Source organism: Camponotus vicinus, unplaced genomic scaffold (genome assembly GCF_025532165.1).
Source record: "Camponotus vicinus isolate PSW18456_S1 unplaced genomic scaffold, iyCamVici1.0 SCAF_4, whole genome shotgun sequence".
Taxonomy (NCBI): Eukaryota; Metazoa; Arthropoda; class Insecta; order Hymenoptera; family Formicidae; genus Camponotus; species Camponotus vicinus.
Genome location: NW_028141976.1, coordinates 9665975 through 9689220, shown reverse-complemented (window position 1 = coordinate 9689220; position 23246 = coordinate 9665975). Strand labels below are relative to the sequence as shown.

General features: G+C 32.8%; 1 protein-coding gene across 3 annotated transcripts in view; it reads right to left on the bottom strand.

The window, feature by feature from the left end:
* Positions 1-20674, bottom strand: part of LOC145970372 (protein kinase C and casein kinase substrate in neurons protein 1-like) — a 70651-nt gene extending 49977 nt beyond the window's left edge. Inside the window, exon 1 of one of the 3 annotated variants that reach the window (XM_083097105.1) lies at positions 20326-20674. The gene's annotated coding sequence lies outside the window, so the exon portion shown is untranslated. The remainder of the gene's footprint in view (positions 1-20325) is intronic. The other 2 variants (XM_083097101.1, XM_083097103.1) reach the window with 2 other exon arrangements.
* Between the last annotated feature and the right edge of the window lie 2572 nt (positions 20675-23246).

Genomic DNA, 23246 nt, shown 5'->3' with positions numbered 1-23246 from the left:
CTCATAAAAGAGCTTTTAGTTCCGAAATCGTAGAAATGTGGAAAAGAGAGAAAAAGGGATATTCGCTTTGTATAAGATCAACAAAAGATTAACAAAAGATCAACAAGAAACTAGAAAGACCAGGAAGGATGTTTGCTATCTCGAAAAGGCGATTTTTGCACTGATTCAACGAAAGATAACTAATTGTAAGAGAACAAGTTAAAGGAAACAGAGAAAAGAAGAGAGGAAAATAAAGAGAGAGAGAGAAAAAATAAAAATGAAAGGAGAGAAACACCAGAATTTGACGAACCTTTTTTTGCGCGAGCGCGCAGAGAAATCATTCGCGGACGAAAGTTTCGCGATTTAAAGCGGGTCGCACGACGAGTTCACTTTCGAGAGAGTCTACGGTAAAAACGGCGCGAGGAAGAGAATATATATGTACGATGCGTGCATATACATCGTCGGACCCGTCATTATGCATGCGACGTTCGTCAATATCTTCTCTGTCAACGTTTGACAGTCATTCAATGACTCAGACGCGTGTATCGCGCCGCGCATTCTGACTTCGACAGCGAAACGATCGATTATCGAAGGCGCGTACATTCTGATTTTCTGATGGCTGGAAATAAAAGGATGCTTAAAACGACATTTTAATATTAATAAGTATTGATATATATCCTGATATTAAAAAAAATATTTTTTATGTCGAAAAAATAATGCTCTATTTCTATCTCTACTGCTTTTTGTGCGTGATATTGATATTATAATTAATTTAATTAGGTAACTTTTTTTGGCGATAAAAAATACTTGTGTTTCATTTCTCTCTTAGATTTATAATATGCACATTTGTATATATAATTTTGAAAAAAATATTTATTGAAATATATGTTATAAATTGAAAGAAAATTTTTTTTATTCGGTAATTATACATGTAGAGAAATAAAAGAGTGTATATAAAATTGTAGATATGAGAAAGTACGCATTAAAAACATGATTGGAAATATTTCATTTTATACACACAATGTGCAGATGTCAAAATTAAATCTCTAAAAAATTGCTAAAATTCCTGTCATATAGGAAATATTTACGAAATATTTGGACTTTTTTCTCAATAAAAACACTAATAATAGTGAAAGAATTAGAAATAGGAATATCTAACTGAGGACATTGCCCGAGAAAAAAGTATAAGATATCAAAAATAGATCATCTCATCTTGTACACTCGAACATCACGGACGTGATCAGAAAATCGATTGACCTATGTGCGCGTAATATTTATAGGAAGCGAGTTCTTCACTTCACGTTCTACTTGCTAAACCATTTGATTGCTGCTTTCCTGTATTATCGGAAAGAAAGGATCGAAAACACACAATAATAGCATTTAAAAACATCTATACCCCTTTCTTTGAATGATTGATTTAATTTTTTGTATGAAACTATTAAGTTATTAAGAATAAAATTACGACTTGACATATAATTGGCTTTCATGTATATATAAAAAAATCATAATTCAGAAATCGTTGAATTTTCGTTCAACAAGCAAGTTTCTAAAAAAATTGCATTCGGCTTTTTTCCCCCTAAAACTAAAATTATTGATTCATTTAGTTCCAAAAATTTCAGAAACTTTAGTCCAAGAATTGAATATTGTAATTAACAATGATCTAAAATCAAAATTTTGCTAAGGAAAAATTAAATTTGAAACTGAAAGGAATCCAAAACTGAAAAAAAAGTTATGCAAATATGGATATACTGTACATAAACAATCATTTTAAAACCATTTAATAATTCTAGCTAACATCTCTTATGCAGTTCTCCCATATAAGAAAACATGTAATAAAGTACTTCATTACAACATACTAACGATGCTATAAATACATATTTATCGCTTATCTAATCTCGATCATGAAAAATTCATATACGATACTGGTGAAATTGGATTTCTCGTCTGTTCTTTACACATAAATGTAAGCATAGCATGAGTTTCTATAAAAATTTTTATATAGTATTCCAAATATTACGTATTAATATTGTTAACATTTAATAATATTCTTAAATCGTAAAAGTAAAATTTATTTATTTCGTCAAAGTAAATTTTATTTAAAACTAAATAGGGATAGAATTTTTTATATATTCTTATTTTTACTCCCGATTGCTGCCAACCTACGGTTGTTAATTTAGTTTTTTTCTTTAGGAGAAAAACCTTTTCGGAAAAAATTTTATATCACTTGTATAATTATTTGGGGAAACTTGTTTCTCCTAGGAAAAGTTCACAAAGAATTTACAGTAGACAGAAAGTACGTGATACTTGAGAGTCTGTATATGTATATATTGAGGAGAGTTTAGTAGAGATCTGTAGAAAGAAGTATATCTCTCAAACGAGAATTAGAATAGGAAGAATTAAATAGGTACGCTGAGCTTCTGCGGTTGATTGTTATATATTCACCTTGTGCCCTACAAAAGTCTAAAGCGACGCTTTTGATATCGATTTCTATCCCAAGGTTGTCCTCTGAAATATCTTTCCCAGGTAAGAGTGCTCGCTTCCATCCCAATAAGAGAATATATTTCTAGACATCGTGCTATGTCCGAATTTTAAAGATACTCGCTGTTACGAAGCGAAATATTTCTATGTATGTGTTCTAAATAAATTTAATTTCTAAATGATATTATTTTCATATGCGATAAAATTTTCAATTGTTTTCAACTGTTTTGAAACCTGTTTTCTTTACTCAAATATTGGATTAGAAATGTCTTAATTTTTTACAACATTTAAAATTAGAAATGTCTTAATTTTTTACAATTTTTTACAATTTTTTACAAATTATTTAGTGACAAAAAATATAAGAATTAAATAAAGTTATTAAATTTTAAAATAAAGTTATTATAAGTTATTAAATATATTAAATCAATAATCAATTAATCTAAAATTATAATGAGAAATGAATAATATTGGAAGAAAGAAAATGTTGTTCTTTGATAAAATCTCACAATTATGTTTCTAGTGTCTATTATAATTATCTCTGTTATAATTATCTGATATGATAGATCTTCGTAATAAAAGATATATTTCGGTGTCGAATGAGACATTTCATTTCCTCGATGTTTCTCAACCTGAATGGTGAAAATCGTCGTTCCCGAGATGCAAGTACTTTTAGGGTTTGATATCGACCGTTGGAACCGCTATAGTATAATGCCGTCAGAGGATATACCTCGTACTGATAATAATGGATGTATAATGGTTACAATCTAGGTCGTTTAAATCACGATAACATTATTCCTCGTGTTGTGGCAAGTGCCAGACGAAACTGTATAAAGGTCAATCGCACGTAGTTGCACACGAAGAAAAATAAAAATTATTTTTAAATTTCAAATTTTATATAAAAATTGTCAGGATAAAGGAAATTTTTTCTACTATAACTTTCGTATTAAATATCATCAAAGATCTTGGTTGAAGACGAATACGATACGTCGCTCCATAAGAACTGGATGCAGTGAAAAGCGATTGACAAGTGTAAGTCGTCGAAGCATCATATATGCTATATATATATATATATACAGGGTGTTCTAAAAAGGTATGTCAAAAATTTCTTATTTCACTTCAGGAATTATGTTGAAAATACTGTTAGCTGTATTACTTACACAAGGAAAAATTTAAGATTAATTATTGTAGACGACAATCGTTTAATTAGGCTTATTTACATTTGGTTTTAATGTGACCTTGAGTATGTTACAATAAATGTTGAAAATGTTCACCATTTTCCTGAATACAAGCAGTGACACGTCGACGCATCGATTCACGGACACGTTCAAAAATGCCTGACGTACAGCGGATTGTCTCGTAACCTGCAGTGATACGGTCACGAAGATCTTGAATATCACGCACTGGTGGCATTTTTGAACGTGTCAGTGAATCGATGCGTCGACGTGTCACTGCTTGTATTCAGGAAAATGGTGAACATTTTCAACATTTATTGTAACATACTCAAGGTCACATTAAAACCAAATGTAAATAAGCCTAATTAAACGATTGTCGTCTACAATAATTAATCCTAAATTTTTCCTTGTGTAAGTAATACAGCTAACAGTATTTTCAACATAACTTCTGAAATAAGCGTTTCCGCACCTATGTCCATATAACACTTTTTCATCCTTCAGGTGTGAGGAATATCTCCTTAAATTTTTGACATACCTTTTTAGAACACCCTGTATATGTGTGTGTGGACAACTTAATCTTATATAAAGTGCCAAAGACGTTTCGAATTATCGAGCATACGCTTACGATGTTTCCAATTATGTGTCAATTATTGTTACGAGAAAAAAGTGAAATTAAATTACATTCCTAAACATTTTGCAAAAAATTGTAATTATCCGGAAAGAATGTTTTTACGAAAAAAATAATATCTTCTAACTCGATTTACTAAATAAGACGATGTGACATTCGCGAAAAAAAAATCACAATCTTTCGTCGAATTATATATTTCAATTTTTACATTACAAAATTAATCCTATATTAAAGATTTTATTTTTTCCTAAAATTTTGTTTTCGAAGCTTTCAATGAGTCTCGTACTAGACTTGTACCCATATCATTCGATTTTGTGCTTTGCAAGTCATTGACTCGTCGACGAATCCAAAGATGAACGAACATACGCTCGAGGAAGGTCGCGCATAGAAATGAAACGGCAATTAATTAAGTTTTGCGAAGAGGACGGGAGGGAAAACGTGACTAGCAAGCTGTGAGGAATTTGGGACAAGTTCAATGGGAGCGCTTAAGTGAATCCTAGGTAGGAAAGGTGCCGAAGGCGTTCGAAGGTCGAAGGTGACTGAGAGAACCCGTTAAGCTACGAAAGCCTTATGTCCATGGAATCTTTCTCTGTTGTTTTACGATAAAGATTAAGTAGGTATAATTTTATCGTCGCACAACACATAATATTCACTACCGTGCAATGAAAAGATTTCATTCTTTCTAATTGTAAGATTGTAAAAAAAAAATGTTGAACTTCTACATCGCACAGAAGAAACTGTTTCCGCTGGAACATAAGCTTTAAAATGTCAAGCAATAATAAAAATGACTTTTTTAATTTTATTTAATAATATTATATAACAAAATGAGAAATAGATATTTTCTTGCTTGTTTTCAATAAAAAAAATACTTATCCACTCAGAAGTATTTTGTATAAAAAATTGCGTAATAATAATGACGTTATATGTTTCAGAAAATCCTACTACGTTGTATATGATATTTACTTACATTTTGTTCCGACTTTCATCAATTTATTCAAAGTATATAACTTTTCTATCATGATACCGCAGAACTTGATGAAAATATTATTTAAAGAGATATCGTTGAAAGAGATTTATGTAATTGTAGGTAGACAGTCGAACAAAAGACCACAAATTGGGATCCTTTTATAAAACCAATGCTCACTTCGATCGAACTTCCTTTTCTCTTACGGTATCTTCTCTCCTTTTAACCGCGAGACATGCTCCCATTCATTTCAGACTAATTGCGCTTCGTTGCACTCGATGGATCTTCCATCTACTTCTGTGCATACAGTTACATATTATATACTTGGCGATGCATTCTCTTCAGGATTTCCGCCTCAAGATTTGATGAAAATTACGTAATTACGATATCGCTACATTACTATCTCTCGATAAAATAACTCGTTACGTAAGACTCAGGAATTTGCGACAGTTAAAAGACAAATTCATCCACAAACATTATCAATTCATGACAGAATCAGTCTAAATTGTCTAAATTTTCTGTTATATTTGTTTATCGGAGTTACAATTACGAGAAGCGTTGCAATTTAATTGGAGTGGTTGAGTAAATTAGTTTCTAATTTGCAAAGCAAACGAGAAATTGCATTATTGTCAGAAGAAGGACTTTCTCTGCGATTAAGGGAGTAAATCTTGAGGAATTGCATTAAAATTGGCAGCATCTCGAAAGGACCGAGACGCTCATGATACACGTTTTAAGGAAATACGTTTTGAAGGAAAATTGTGTTTCTCATTTCTTTCTTCCTTTGAAGTGTTTAACTTTTCATATAAGTAACCTCGTATTAATATTTCTCACATTAAATAATCATCACAAATTAGAAGTAACTTTAAATGAGCCAATTCCCTGTTTGTATTTTGAATAAATAAAAATGAAATAAATACATTTTAGGAAGCAAAAAAAAATCCTCACTGCAACTGCAACGAGGAATGCACCCGGACATTATCGTAATTTCATCGATCCTATCTAAAGGTACTGGGCTATTACCCTATACTTTCGTATCGTAATCATGGAAGAGAATCCAGGATGCACGGCGGCGGCACGCAAAAGCGGAAATGACGAATAGCATTTGTGCGTCACGTCCGAAGGTTGCGATGTAAAAGTGTGAGCCAAGGAATCCTTTCACTCGGCCTGCACGATGTAACTTCTTATGTTCGTTACGGCGGTGGTTTCGCGTTAACACGTGCCACCGCCGTCTTATTTTCCGTGTGCCGAGAACCTCGCGTCGTGTGGATTTCTTCTCGATGATTTTGCACCATACTTGGAATAAATAGCTTCTTCGACATCATTGTATGCGATGCGTATCATTGACCATTGATTATAACCGGGCATTATCAAGATTAAATCGCGAGTGTTATCGCTAACGCGTGTTTAATATAATAATTGTCGCGCTTCAAAGATGTTATTTCACACTGAGTGTTGTTTCCTTATTTGGTAACTATGATTATTCTCTTATATGTGATAAGAGGAAAAAAATTAACATTTTGATTGTGCATTTTGATTTGTACATACAATTATATATCTTGCGTTCTTTAATGTAACATAAAACAATCTTATAAAATAAAAATTAAAACTTTTTTGTAAATATATAATTTTTTAACTCTGTATTAGATATCAAGCATATGAAATTTTTATATATTTTATGATTTTTTATATCCATATGTTTTATATATGTTATATATCCGTCATTTAATGATATTTATATATCTAAAAAGATTATATAATAAATTTGTTACTCTAGATTTTGTGAGAGCAATTTTTCGCATGTATTATATTGAGATGAAAATGTGTATATTTATATATTACATTTTTATTTGTTCAAACATATTTAATTTGTAACATTGCCTGTTTGTGAATCTAAAATTGTGAATCTAGATTATAATTGTAATCAAGTGTATATAATAATAAGAAGTATTATAATATAAAATTGACAATGTTATAGACAGTTTTAGGATTAAAATTGTGTATCAATATTTACATGATGTATGATAGATCATAAGCTTTTGTGACCTTTTTCTTATAGCAATTTAAACCTGATTAAAGTGATTAACGGAAGAATTTTAGTGTTTTGATGTAAAATTATATATATGTCTTGCATTTTTAATATAACATAAAACAATTTTATAAAACAAGACACACACAAAGCGCTTTCATGCAAATATAAATTTTTTATTTATGTACTAGATATTGCCTCAAGTACGTGAAGTTTTTATATGTATACATCTGTTATTTATTAAATTACTTATATATCCAAAAAGATTATGTAACATGAATCTGTCATTATAGTGTTTGTAGGAGCAATTTTTATATGTGTATTATATTGATGAATGTGTATTATATTGGTGAAAATGTGAATATTTATATATTATATTTTTACTTGTTCAAATATATATTAACGTATGCAGTGATTATATGTATTAAAAGTAATGTAGGAAACTTAACTTTTACATATTCGTTGTTGGAATGGTTTCTTTTATTTAATAACGTATGATATTTATATGGCACAAATCGAATATCATGCTAAGAAAAAACATAGTTGAATATATGGAAATATTTCACATTACATACAAGACAGTGATAAAGCATAATGTGATATTTGTAATAGAATTTATATATTTATAGGCGAACATACAGAGATTATTTTAGATTACATGAATACATCAAAAATCGAGGGAGGGATAGAGGGGGAGGGCGAGAAATACAGGAGAATAGAGGAAATAATAAATAATCTTGCTGCTAAATAATATAAACAAGTTTCAAATATTTAAACAATGCCGAAATATTAATTAGTATATAGTATAAGACAATCTCTTATATATAGAATCCTTAATAAATTCAGTTAATAAATTTCTTAGATATCGATAAGAAGGAAAGAGACAAAAATATTAAGACTTTCATTACAAATATCAAGTTAATTTTACAATCTGTAATGTTTAATTATAATTAAATAAGAGAGAGATATAATATATATATGTACGTACAAGATATCTGACAGTCCCAAAGTGTCCCATTAAAAATATACGAGAGAATAGATCTTGTGAAACTAAAAAATCCTATATTATTTTCCAAAAATCTTATGTTATTTTTCACGTAAATTTTCGGGATATTAATTAAAAAAAATCGTCCAACGAGCGTACAATCCGTAGCTATTCTGTGAGATGTAGGATTCTAGATGTGACAGCGGCGAGTATTAAATTGCAACAAAAAGTTTGGTCGTACCTCGACTCTTGTCTTTTCGTTGCCGTGCGACACTTGTCTCTGTCATCTGCATCTTATACACTCTAAACAAGCGCTCATTGGCCGATCTTCCTTAATTAGTATCTCGAAATTTTACATGGTATTTGGAAAATGATATAGGACTTCTTACACTTGACACTTTAAGTCAGACACACTGTATATAGGAACAGAATATATATTAAGATATGTACATAAATTCATACAAGGCCTTTTTATCCTCGTATATAAACGAGCATAAAATTCAGACGTTAATAACATTTGTATCACAAATATTATTAACGTCTGAATTTTATGTTCGTTTATATACGAGGATAGAAAGGCCTTATATGAATTTATGTACATATCGTAATATATATCTATTGATGATGATCCCGAGAACGAAAAAGAAACAGTACTAAAAAGCTTCGCCTACAATGAACACCCATTTGGAATTCCTAGAAGGAATTTAGAAATTGAATACATGACAAACCTATGAGGAGAAGGAGTAGGAGGAGGATTGGGGCTATATCGCAGAAATAAATTTTCTGCCTCAGCGGGTGCTTTCAATTAAAATATTTTTTCTGAATCAGAAGATGATTGATTAATACTAGATGATACTTGCATATCTTTAACTGGTTGTGAGCCGTCGTCAAGAACATTAGCCATTATTTTGGAGGCTTGCCCCGGCCCTTCTTAGGGTCCATCCGCCACTGCTATTTGGTACAGTGGGGATTTTAATATATACTAAAGGGATCTTGGGGGATGTCACTCTACGGCGTTGTGATCGTCGGTGCCGTTTTCATACGGAAGGCCAGTTGGAAGCCAGCATGCACGCGAATATCAGCACTTATTTGATCAGCGAGCGACCTTTCAGGGATCCTCCATAGCAATCGGCATTGCATCCATCGAGTGAGATACTAACATCGCTCTGGAGTCGCATATCACTGTGTTAAAAAGCAGCATTAGGTGTGAGGTCTGGATAGTTCAGTGGTCGGTCTAGAGCAGTTGCCCGGAAAGCGAAAGACTCGGGTTCGATTCCCGATCCAGCCACTTGCGCCTCACATATTTTTCTAGTCTGCGAATATTGTTTTCTAGCAATTATTCGTTAGGCTGAAAAATTTGTGAATGCTCTCTCCACAGAATATGCGTCAATGCCGTTGTCACGGATGGATTCTGTCGCTCGTTAAAAAAAAATGGGCGTAAAGACACGTCCGACCTCCTCCCACATACCTCTCACATACTCCCTATCTTTCTCTGATATTGACTGCCCTACTTCCTAGTAGGGTAGTAGTAATCAACTACCACCTTCTGATGCTGATATAATCCTAATATATTGATTACTACTAACTGATCTTTCCTCCTTGTGAGCTATCGATAGAGAAGTCTCTTGAACAGGAAGTCAGAGAAGAGGCTTTGAAGATTTATATCATCTTCAATTAAAATGAAAGAAGATTTAAAATCTTCTCATAATGTTGAAATAACTGGGAAAAATCCTCAGCTGAACTCGAACCCGGGACCCTTCATGTGGTAGGCAAGTACCTTGCCGCCTCAGCCACACGCCGTCCCATAGAGTCGGTAGTCAATCATTCATGATAACTTCGGAAGATATGATTAAACATTAAAAAAAGACCTGATTCCTTGAGCAATCTGATAGAAATCTTTTTTATATTTTAATTTCTTTTTTAATTTTAGTAACGATACCTAATTTTATATATTAGTTTTTAAATTTCATATTCCATAATTTTAAAAATCGATTTAATATAATTTACAATAAAATGAGATATGTAAAATTAAGGATCGTAAGCACAATTACCTCTCAAGCATCTATAATTTATAATATGTAATATCTGGAAAATTAATTGATATTCTCAAAAAAGCATATAATAAAATTCCAACTACCACGTTAAAATGTCACATTAATATGATATACGTTAGTTTATAATATATATGTAATTAGCTTTCAATATTGCTTCAGAAACTTTCTACTTGTAAATTTTGACAGATCACCTCAAGAATGTGTTATTAGATAAACGAAAATAACTGTACAAGAGTCTTTATAATGCTAAGATATGCATTATGAAGAGAAAGAGAGAGAGAGAGAGAGAGAGAGAGAGAGAGAGAGAGAGAAAGAAAGAGAAATAAAGAGAGAAACAGAATATTAGGAAATATCTTGCGAGCAGAGATGAACGCGATAATTTTAGCGTTTAACCATTTAAATAATTAATTAATAAAGATATGTCTATATGAATGCTAGGTTTTCGAGTCTTGAGATATGATTTATGCATAATAATTATTTCCCAGATTTATATCATATATTAAAACACGCCGCACGTTTTAAAGAGAGAGTATAACGAATTAGCAGAAGCGACCGCGCGGTAGAGAAAATCGAATACTTATATATTGCTTGCCGTTCCATTCCATTCGGATAACCCACTTTCGACCAACGTTGCAGACTTCGAGGCATGCACAGAATCCCCCCCGCCCCAACGTTGTGTCATCGTGATTCTTTGACTATTGCGTTTTCTCTCACGCATCTCTACATTATTCGACGTTAGAGAGATCATTACGTAATAGTTATCCGAAATTAATTCGAGAATCTTCATTTCCTATATTTATCGATGATGTCGATTTATGAAGATAATATTTTTTTTTAAATGTATATTTTATTAAAAAAATATATATATATTTTATTTGAAGAGCTTGAAGCTTTTCAGGTATTGTTTGAACGAACGCATAATACTTGGCCTACACATTACGAGAGCATTGCCTACGTAAATATGTAAATCCAGGCACGTTTACGATATTATTGCATTCCAATTGATCGTCGCGATCAAGCGCCCTGTAAGTTATCAAACGGGAACGTGACCGCGCGAATAGTAGGCTGATGATTCGTGCGTAGGTGCCGAGCCCGTTTCGCACATCAATGACCGAGGAGAATGATAACGGCACGGGCACAAAGCACGAGCGAGGGGAGCAGGGAGTAAGGAACGGGGTGCCAAGGCATCGGAAAATTGCGGCACCATTGGAGGCGGCAGTTAACCGACGATGGCCATTCACTCTGGAGGCTGCATACAACCTTGTTACAGACTATCGCACATCGTGTACTACCTGTAAACTGCGCGAGCAAGCACACACATACACATATGTAAAACTTTGCATTTTATATATTTGTTCATCCACAAAAATAATTTGTTTCTTAAAAAAATCGCGTTCAGGATAATCTAACCGTTTAAGAATTTTCTCCACGTTTTGTGACAATTTAATTTTTATGATCGCATTATCGTGTGTGAAATTATGATATTGTGAAATGAAATCGATCTAAAGTCTGCTTAAATAATTTATATATATTTCTGTGATGCTCCGTTAAATTATGTCATAGTTCTTTCAATAATTAAACAATTTTAAAAGCTTGCTCAAGATACATTTTCGATGTCGTTACACAAAATCCACCTATAAAAACAATTTACTTTTTTAAAAAACTTCATCTGGAATAATCCAATAATTTAAGAACCTTCCTTCCTTTCTATGACAATTTAATTTACATTATCGTATAATCATGTGTGAAATTACTTATTAATTGTCAATATTATGATTTAAACTAAAATCAATCTAAAGCAGGGGGTGTCTCACTGTCGCAATACATGTACATTTTTCCTGGAATTACTTATGCATTACTTCGAATTACTTCGCATTACTTCGAATTACTTCGAATTACTTTGCATTACTTCGAATTACTTCGCATTACGTTGTATTATTTTGCATTTTACTGCGCTTACGTCTGAAGCAGCATCGATAGCATAGGAATGGAGATGAGTAGGGGTCATTTTGGACGGTACATAGTGTCTGTATGCATGTGCGGCCGTTCAGAACCATCCCCACTCGCATACTGTCGATGTTAAACTTATAGAAAAGTTCAATCTACAAGATATTGTATCTCCTGATTATTTGAAGCAACTTCTCCTTTTTACTAGATATGACAATATCACATCAATAAGCAAAATAAACGAAGAAAGACTTCTTTTGCCAAAGAAAAGTTAACTTTATTGTTAATTCCTGAAGAAAAAAAAGATTTTTTTGGTATATACACGGCAAAAGAACAATATTTTGAAATTTTATTTAGGCATAAAGAATTATTAAATATATTAATTAAAAGTAGTAAACTGTTTCTTGAATCTATTTTTCTTGAAAAAACTCAAGAAAAAAATTTAGAATGTTTATGTGACGTTAGTACACAACATCAAAGTCTACGTCTAATAAACGTAAATGCTTAAATAAAGATAGAAATATAAAACGTAATAAAAATAATTTTGATGATACAATTAATACATCTAAAAACAAATCTTCTTATTTAACTGAAGACGATAAATCTAAAGCTGTTAATCATATTAAAAACGTAGTTTCAAATTATATTATTAAATTCCTACAAAGCATCGATTATGATGAAGCTAAAAAATCACAAACTCTTTCTAACTTAGATAATATTAGCATAGAAATAAAAAATCAAACTGCTTATGTAAATTGCACCGAGTGCAATTTTTTTCTAAAACATTTACACAAATTGAAAATAATAAATATAAATGGGTTCTTTCAAATTTTAATAAGCATTTTAAAACGCATTTTAAAAATAAAAAGGCTCAAAATATGGTAAAAAATTCTAACATTTTAAATTTTCTTCAAGTAAATCCAAAATCTAATGTAATAGAAAAAAATATTAATGAACAACCTGATGAATGTAATAACAGTCGTCATAATTCCGTATGATAATGCACTCAAGAAAATACATGTATGGAAGCTGAAAAATTATCAAGTGTCTCATTATGTTCTTCATCAAGTGTTGATGATTCGATTCAAAAAGAAATTAATTTTATTGAAAATGTATCACAAAGTTCTAGTTTCATATGTACTCAACTTTATATGGATGATCAACTAACATCACATAATGCAAGTCTTTTCTTGGATTTTTCCTCGGATTTTTTTAAGAGTGAAATTACTAAGGAGGCAAATCAAAATGACAACAGCAATTCTGATGAAATTATCCAGCTTCCACAAAAAAATAACAAATTTTCCAAGCAGATTAGATCGAATAAAGACAAAAAGAAATCTTGTTTTAGATATAAATCAAACGAAAATCACAAACTTTGTTGAAATTTGTGAACGTATCAAACAGCATGTAAATGAATGTGAAATAATTTCTCAAGAGTTTGTTTCCAATTTAAGACTTTTGGATGAGGAAAAATATTATGCTGTCTATTATAATAACACATTCTATATTGAAAGAGTCATTGAAATATTTGAAAATTCTACAAAAATTAAATTTTTAAAATCCAAATTAGATGTTTATAAATGGCCTAGAGAAACAGATATTCAAATAATACAAAATGAATACTTATTCTTTGGACCAGTTACTCTAATTGGAACTGAACCGTTTCCTTAAATAGACATGAAAAGTATTAATTAAAAGAAGATACAAAGAATTAAAGAGAATATATAATGATTAACTATATGTAACTCAAATATGTGTACATATATATATATATATATATATATATATATATATATATGTATGTATGTATATCTTTTATTTTAAATTTACGAACATGAACACATAAAATACAATTATACATACATATATATATATATATATATATATATATATATATATATATATGTATGTATAATTGTATTTTATGTGTTCATGTTCGTAAGTTTAAAATAAAAGATTTTTTTTTAATTAATAATTGGAACAAAGTTTAAAATAAAACATTTTTTAAAATTTATAATATGTATATTTTGCAAAATAAAAAATTATAAATAAATATATTTGCATTACATATAATTACTTTATATTTCATGGAATTGTTTCGTATTACGTCGCATTACTTAGAGTACATGGTGCATTACATGGAATTACCTGAAATTACCTGATAATTCGCAATACATGTACAAATTTTTAGTCAGTGAGACACCCCTTGATCTAAAGTCTTCTTAAACAATTCAAATATATTTCTGATACATCATCGAATTATATTCTAGCTCTTTCAATAATTAAACAATTTCAAGAGCCTGTCTGATACACACACTCTCGATGTCATTACACAAAATCCACCTGCAAAAACAATTTTTTCCTTAAAAAAATCTCATCTGGGATAATCTAATAATTTCAGAACCTTCCCCCCTTTTTATGACAATTCAATTTACATTATCGTATAATCATGTGTGAAATTACGTCAATATTAAGATCTAAAATAAAATCAATCTAAAGTCTCCTTGAACAACTCAGATATATTTCTGATACATCATCGAATTATATTGTAGTTCTCTCAATAGCTAAACAATTTCAAGAGCCCGCCTGATACACACACTCTCGATGTCATTACACAAATTATCTGGGTTATCGAGCTCGTTACTGCCACCGCTATCTCTGGGATCATTATACGCGGCTTTATCTGATTACAAAGCGACATAGCACGCGGATAATTCGCGCCTGGGGAAAGGCGCGACACGTCGATGATAAATCCTCATCGGTTTCATTGCGCAATACCCTAGTGGTCTCTCTTTGCTAAAAGGAAAAATGGATTACCGGCATGTAATTGTGTACGGTATGTGGGAAGGAAGGTTTTACAACGTTTTCGAGCGCGTCGTAACATGGTTATTTAATCAACGTTCGAGTTGCGGAGACGCTCGTGGCTTTCGCGATATCTATAATAGCTCCATAGGTGCTAACTGGCGAAATGTTCCGCGTTCCTGACGTCGTGTCTACGTGCACATGTGCGCCTTATTACGCGAGCATGTAAAAATGAAAACGAGCGGCGATATTCCGTTTTTATCCTTTTTTTTTTTCGCGACGATATACACGAGGCGCAGGATGTGTAGCCTCGATCTGCGTCGGAATGATTTCTTAATCTCTCGCGTGTCGCCAGGAAATAATTATTTGCTCGTGTACGCAAGCTGTCATGTGATTGCTTCCCGTCATTGCTCTCAAACGCTCGAGATTCCGCATACATTAACGCTATTTCTTTTTTTTTATTCCTCGCTTTAAAAGGAGATTCCTGGTAATCCGTTGAAATGCGATTAAAGTCAAGTGCCTTCATTAAACGTTAAATGCACAGTGAGAATGCTATTTATATCGTGACGCGTGTCGTTGAAGCTAGAGAGCAGCTAGAAAGATCGTCCGTTATAGATCGTAACGCAATGAATTACGACAGCGATACGGAAACGGCGACAAACACGTGGATAAACGGTGCTCGGCGATGATTGCGTGACGCGAGGGAAATTTACGAGCGAATTTTTCCGCGTGATTTCACTTTGAGCGTCGCGTCGCTGATGGCGATGTCGCTTTTGCGTTGCGAAACTGAATTTCAAGCACATCGATCATCGATCGTCGAGCATCGACCATCGAGAAAATAACGTTCAAAGTGCAAAATCGAGATGCAACAAACAGCGGATAGCTGTAGGATACAGTTTTGCATCAAAGTTTCTTACAATAATAAAGTTTTCGAATAAAACAAACAAGAGATGTCAAAAATGTTTAAGTAGGCAAAGTATTAATTAATAATTTTTGCAAACTTGATATATCATTTTTTCTTTTTAATTTTCAATAATTTTTGAGGCAATTAAATCTCAAAAATATACATACAAAATTCTGTTAAAATAACACGATGATAAATAAAATTTCGTTATCGCTTTCATTTAATTCGCTTAATATACTGCCCACGTTTAATCGCTTGTAATTAATAAAATTGGAGATTAATGACATTTCGTCAACATCACGCACATAATTGAATCGAGATCTTATCTCGGAGAAAAGACAGATGGAAAGAAAACCGGAGAGCCGCACACATTCAGAGGATTATCTAAGTATGCGAATTACGTGTGTAAAAAGATGGATTACGCAGGTAGGCCGCGATGTTGTTTATGCCCAACAGCCGGTCACATTCTATTCATTGTCGCGCTCCACATTGCCCACGCAACGTCCTTTCAGAGATTTAATGTGCGTTACGCAACGTAGGCAGGTGCAACGAGAGAAAGAGAGAAGGACATAACAAGAGAGATGTATAGCCAGGATGAGAAATAACGCGCGATTTACGCGGAATTCGCTCGTGACTCTTGTTGGTTCTCGAAGACAAAATCCTGGCGAAACACACACGTTATTTTCCGTTTCCGCTACGGTATTTATGAGGATGCATTCGTCGCGCAACACTGGAAAATCTTATGCATTTCGTTCGATGCGACTGCCTACAACGTGCACTCGTAATGGCGAAAGTTATCTTCAACATAAATCCCGATAGAATATTGAAAAGTTAAATGGAGTGAAGAGAGAGATGGGAAAATTTTTAAAAATGTATCTCAATCGAATTAAAATTAATAATAAATTTATTTAATATTGTATATATTAAATAAATATGTAGAATACATTAAAATTAAAAAAAAATTTTTTTAAATATTAAACAAAAAAAATAATAAGTTAAATAATATTAAATAATATTAAATATGTTAATATTTAATATTATTAATATTATTTTTTAAAAATATGTATTTAATATGTGTTAATATTGATATTTTCTAGAATTGTCTCGCGCAAAAATTTTAGGAGAGAACTCCAACTCTAAGCTTTTTCTTTCAAATACAGTGTATTTTTTTTTAAATATATACGTATTTACAAATCAAAGTATTATTTTTTAAAAATATATATTTAATGTGTTAATATTGATATTTTCTAGAGTTGTCTCGTGCAAAAATTTTAGGAGAGAACTCCAACTCTAAGCTTTTTCTTTCAAATACAGTGTATTTTTTTTAAATATATACGTATTTACAAATCAAAGTATTATTTTTTTAAATATATATTTAATATGTGTTAATATTGATATTTTCTAGAGTTGTCTCGCGCAAAAATTTTAGGAAAGAACTGCAACTCTTTAAGCTTCTTCTTTCAAATACAGTGTATTTTTTTTTAAATATATACGTATTTACAAATCAAAGTATCGTGTGTTCTTGACGTTACGACAACATAGGTTTCGCGTTGCAATAATATTTACGAATATTGCAATTTTGCATCGCAGAAATCGCAGGGATTGTATTATAACACCGCGTCAACTCCGAATTGTAGGAGTTCATTATTATTTTTCTTTACATGATGATAAACGCAGAATTCATCCTTGCCATCGAACAATCGCTACCCTTGGCCTTAACCTTCCGCTAACATAAGTTTACTGACACGATATATACCTTACGAAGCACCGTGCAATTATGAGAAGCGTCAGTGATTACAGACCTTGACGTCGTTCAGCCAATGAAATAACGCCATATACATCGTCGCGACCTTTTTAATGCTGCATTTACGAGATGAATGCCTTCTGTAACTGTACGTCCGATATTTAAATTTTTAACTTAAATTCTCTCTCGTCTTTAGAGAACGATTAGATATATCTTTACGTGACAAATCGACTATTGCGTCTTTTCATATCGTTATAACATCTACCAAAGAAGTAACTGAATCATTTGTACTTTAAATTAGAGAGTGTTATCACGATCACGCGGTTATGCGATCTGCAATTCTATTATCAGCTTGTTTGATAAGATCGCAACGAATGAGTTATCGTAGTTGCTTTCCACTGATACAAGCGTTTTTATTATATCATGATTTCAGTGTCTTAGCGATTTGAGACATCGTAGCGTCTTTACAAGCTCCTCTTGTCTTTGCATTGCTAATTAATTAGCTAACAAAGCCATTTAATTAAATCGTCTTCTAGATTCTAGGAAATATATTGCGAAAACAAGCATCAACATTATCGTTTCAGATTATTTATTCAGATTCTTTATGCTCGTCTAAAAAACACCTGATAAAAAGAACGAGTTCTGATTTGAATACATAATAATCTGTAATAATATGTGAATAATATTTCCAACAAAATTACGCTTTAAATTTTTCGATATTATATTTCTAGTTTCTAGTTATATTATGTTGGCTAGTGTATAACAAATAAAATTCTATCAAAAATTAATCGAAAAACAAACTTTCGTTATTTTATGCACAGCGTCCAACTTTTTCGTTATCGATAATTATTAATTACCCCATGTATGAAAAAAAATTTATTTTACTGGGGAATTTATCCCTCAAAATTTCGGAGTACGATGTACATATTTATATAGTACGTCCACGATATCATCGTATGATGTCAATACTAAAATTTCGAGTGAAAGTATATATATATATATGACGCTAACATAAGATGCTACATAAGATTGCTTCGTGGCGGAAGCAAACACACACAGATAACATACACATACACATTAAGTTCACGCGGATGCTGACGGGAGGAATGCGATATTCGCGGGTGAGAGCGCGGAAATCTGGAGGTCTGCCAATTTGTACGGCGTCTAAACGACCGTGTGGCGAGAGGACTTTGCTCTTTCGGGGAGTTCCATGACTTCACATCCGTTCCGCGCGCTTAACCGACGAGACCGCATTACCGAATCGCGATGCAAGACATAAACCCTGGGGAAAACTACAGGGAGGATTCACTAGTAATTACACCTTTTCAGTCCCTGATAATCAGGGACGTGATGTATTCTTTCGGGAAATCTTTCTGCGCGAAATCATCTCTCGAGATTCCATCGGCAATTTCCGCAAGTTCGCTAAACCCCTCGAATTTCTCGCGTTTAACGCCGCTTTTATCTCGTACGAGGATCGCGAGCGACGTATCTGGGTCTGAGAATCGCAATTAGCGTTAAATGCGCGATAGGGGAGGCCTAAATTTTATTACCTGCCTTACATTAGAGATCATTCTCCCCGATGATATTTCTCACGATTAACGCAAACGAGATCGGCGAAGAAAGGAGTCGCGAATTATTGTAATTAATTGAGCGGCATGGGGGTAATAAATCTCGACGACGGCGCGTCTCGAGCGAGATGCATCATTTTATCGCGTATATTGCACCGAATGCCCCTATTCGGGGATACAAATGGACGCAATAATGATAAATGCCATCTTCGATACGATCGCTGGCCGAGAGAAATTATCGACCTTCTAGTTTTCCGCATTCCGCATCCTTTCAGAGTCAGTAATCGCGACGAATCTTTCCCGTCGATCTCTGCATCAACTGTCAAAGGCCGTTACGTTATCTGTCAAAATGCAGCGAACTTGAAGAGAGGGGGAGCCTTCCCCTCCCCCTTCTCCTCCTCTTCCTGCCGTGCAACAACCGTGTATCACGTTTTCGATCTGATTTCGCGACGAAGTAAATTACACACACACACTTATCAAAAGTGACGGATAACGCAACGTATCGCGTATAATAGAAAGGCTGACCGGTAACTGACCTCTAATCACGCTGTTTAAGGCGATCGCGCGGAATCCTTGAAAAAACGTCGTAAATAGGATGACAAGAACGGATGCTAAGAATGGAATTTAATTACGACGATGACTAATTACCGTACTGTAGAAAACAATGTCGTGAGAAACGTTCGACTGTTGTACGACTATTCCAAGACGCAACAACCGCTGTTGCGAAGATTGACATGTGCAAAGATACAGGAATTATATTCGCAAAATAGAAGGAAATAAATTACAAACTGATCGCCCGGATATTTATCGTCCGGAATTACGGCTCAATTCACGGGCCTCCTGTTTTTCTTTCGATTCACGTTATTGCGACAAGGGGAAGAGGGGCGAGGAATATCGCGTGAAAATAATATCTTGCTCGCACGTCGAAGGCATGAATGGCAAGAATGCCGGTCTTTACGTGCCAGCGACGATTGATCAGCCGGAATTTTACGAATTCCCGCGAACGACGAGCGGTCGCCCGTCATTCGCGAGACGTCGTGTATGTAAGATAATACTGATGCGTCACGCACTCACCGAAAGCAATTCCTTGCGGCGTTTCCGACGACCGGGTAGGGGCTCGATGACGACGACGGGCTGGCGATAATCCTTGGGCGAATCCGGCGAACTAACCCCAAGAAATCCGTATGCGTATCCACGTGTGTGTGCGCGTATGCGTGTGCTGGAGAAGGCAGGAACGGAGGAATCAGACACCGACACTTGTTTTTAACACACTCGCCAACAACACACGATGCACACAACGCGCGACACGTACGACACGCGATTTTCACGGCGATGGAATTTTGTCACGTCGCGGCGTTTTCTCAACGAACGGTACCACAGACGCTCATATTGCTGGCTCCGCCGAGTGAATTACCATTCCAGCTCCTTCCCTCTCTGCGCTCGTAGCGCTCTGGGCGTGGCCTAGCGCCGTAGAGGTCCGAACGTTGACGAGCGCGCGCGCGCGAAGCGAGTCCGCATGCGCGCGCAGCTTTCATCTAGAGTTGCAGGCGCGCGCATCATTTGAACCTGCCGTTTAATCAAAATCTGTACAAAATATAAAATAAAAATACTGGATTAATAATTACTATAAAATCTGGCTTCAATTATGTGCACAATATATATTATCAAGGCATCAAATTATTATTTTTTAATGTAACAATTTTATTATCAAAATATCATCGAAAAAACCTGAATATTCGATTATTCTCTAAAATTTTACATTCAAATACAAAAATTCTTGCCCGATTATTTAAAAAAATTTTATACTTATTCACAATTTATCTTTATATATAGTGTCATAAATTACTGACTACAATAGTACTAAATTAGTAAATTTTAAATTTGTATGATATTTTGATTAATAATCTAACAATAAGTTAATTTGAGCCAATATACAAAATATTTGTCGTAACATGTACTATAAATATCTGAATTTTATAATTTTATCCATGATGTACATTTATCTTATTGTATGCCAAAGTATATAAATTATTCAAAATATATATATAATTTATTTAAAAGAAGTAAATTAATAACATTCAATTTTCGCTATTTCACTCTTTTGGTATTTTATCCGGAGGAAAGTCATTAATGTTATCGCGATGTTTGTTGATCAAATGCTTTACGAAGATAGTGTTCCTGGCTCGAATCTGATCACCATATCTCATATATGTATATGTCTACTTTGATCACGTCTCCTTCTCCCGATTGCGTGACGTTATAATAAGCGTTAGCTTTTTCTTGTATCCATTTTAAGTGCTCTCCAGTTATTTTTTTCAACCTTATGATCATTTTTTTAAATGTTTGATCATATCTTCCAAAATTATCATGAATGATTGACTACCGACTCTATGGGACGGCGTGTGGCTGAGGCGGCAAGGTACTTGCCTATCGCATGAAGGGTCCCGGGTTCGAATTCCGCTGAGGATTTTTCTCAGTTGTTTCAACATTATGAGAAGATTTTAAATCTTCTTTCATCTTAATTGAAGATGATATGAATGTTCATCTTCATTTTGAAGGGAAATTGAAGAAAATAATCTGTACAAAATATAAAATAAAAATTACTGGATTAATCACTACTATAAAATCTAGTTTCAATTATATGCACAACATATATTATCAAGACATCAAATTATTATTACACTGTACTTGTGAATCATTTTTCACCTCTTTAATCTCATTAGAAACTTTCTTATCTTTTGTGTGATGCATATGATGACGTAAAAGTTTATGAATATGCAATGTATGCCCAGTAAGCAAGAAACATTTGATCAACATTTTAAAATGTTGATTTTATATAAATTTTCGAAACATTATGATATAATGTTTTATAAATATTTTTAAAATATTCTAATAAACATATTAATAACATTTAAAAAATATTTTAATTTATGTTTTATAAATATTTTAAAAATGTTATTTAATAACATCCCTCTTAAAATATTAATAAAATATTTTAGAAACATTAGTCAAAATGTTTTTTATATGTTATTAATATGTTTATTATAAATAAAAATATAACATCCAGTTAGGAGTTCGTTCGCGTTGTTATTAAACGTCGTATTATTTATTTCATACATATCTTTAGACTATTTTTTTTCATAATATATCTTAATTTCTTTCTCGTGACGGGCCTGACGACATCTAATACGTTACTGAGAAGCAACATTCGGTGGGATATATGCGTATACGCTCTATTGCGTATGCGTGATTTATTCTTTTGTTCTTTGACTTCGGAACACTCGTGCCGGGTGCCAGCGTGCCACGTGCTCTTACACGATCTCGCATAATAAGTAAGTTACAGTGTTTTTGCGAGTTATAGTGCTGCACGAAAGAAGAGGAAAGTGTTTCTTCCAGTGTGTTATAATATCTTGTAAGTAAAAATTAAGATATTTGTCGATATTTTAATTAAACTGAAGGACGAATAATTAGGTTAGACGAATTAAGTTATCCTATAATTTATTCTGTATGAATTTTTAATAAAAATACACAAAAAATTGTTTGACAAAAATAAACTGTAATAATAAATATAGGTAAAAATAAATTTTATTTTTAGAATTATAAGATTATTAAAATAATAAATTCAATATTTAGGTCAATATTAGAGATATGTCTAAATATTCGTTCTCGGATTTTTCAGTGAAAATTCTATAAAATCATCTTATTCGTGTTAAGTTCTATTGTAGAATTGTCCTAGTCAATCATAAAACATTTCTACGTTATCAGTTATTTCAAAGACAAACAGAGAAAACATTCTGTGTTGTAGAACGTTTTTCTGTTTGCCTTTGAAACTGCGTATAAGACTTATAGAAATGTTAAGGAAATTGGATACATGTGCACGTATGATTATAAGTTCAAAATTTGTTTGTGTGTATGTGTTTGAAAGAGAGAGAGAGAGAGAGAGAGAGAGAGAAAGAGAGAGAGCAGATAGAGATTATAATAAAAGCAATACTCAC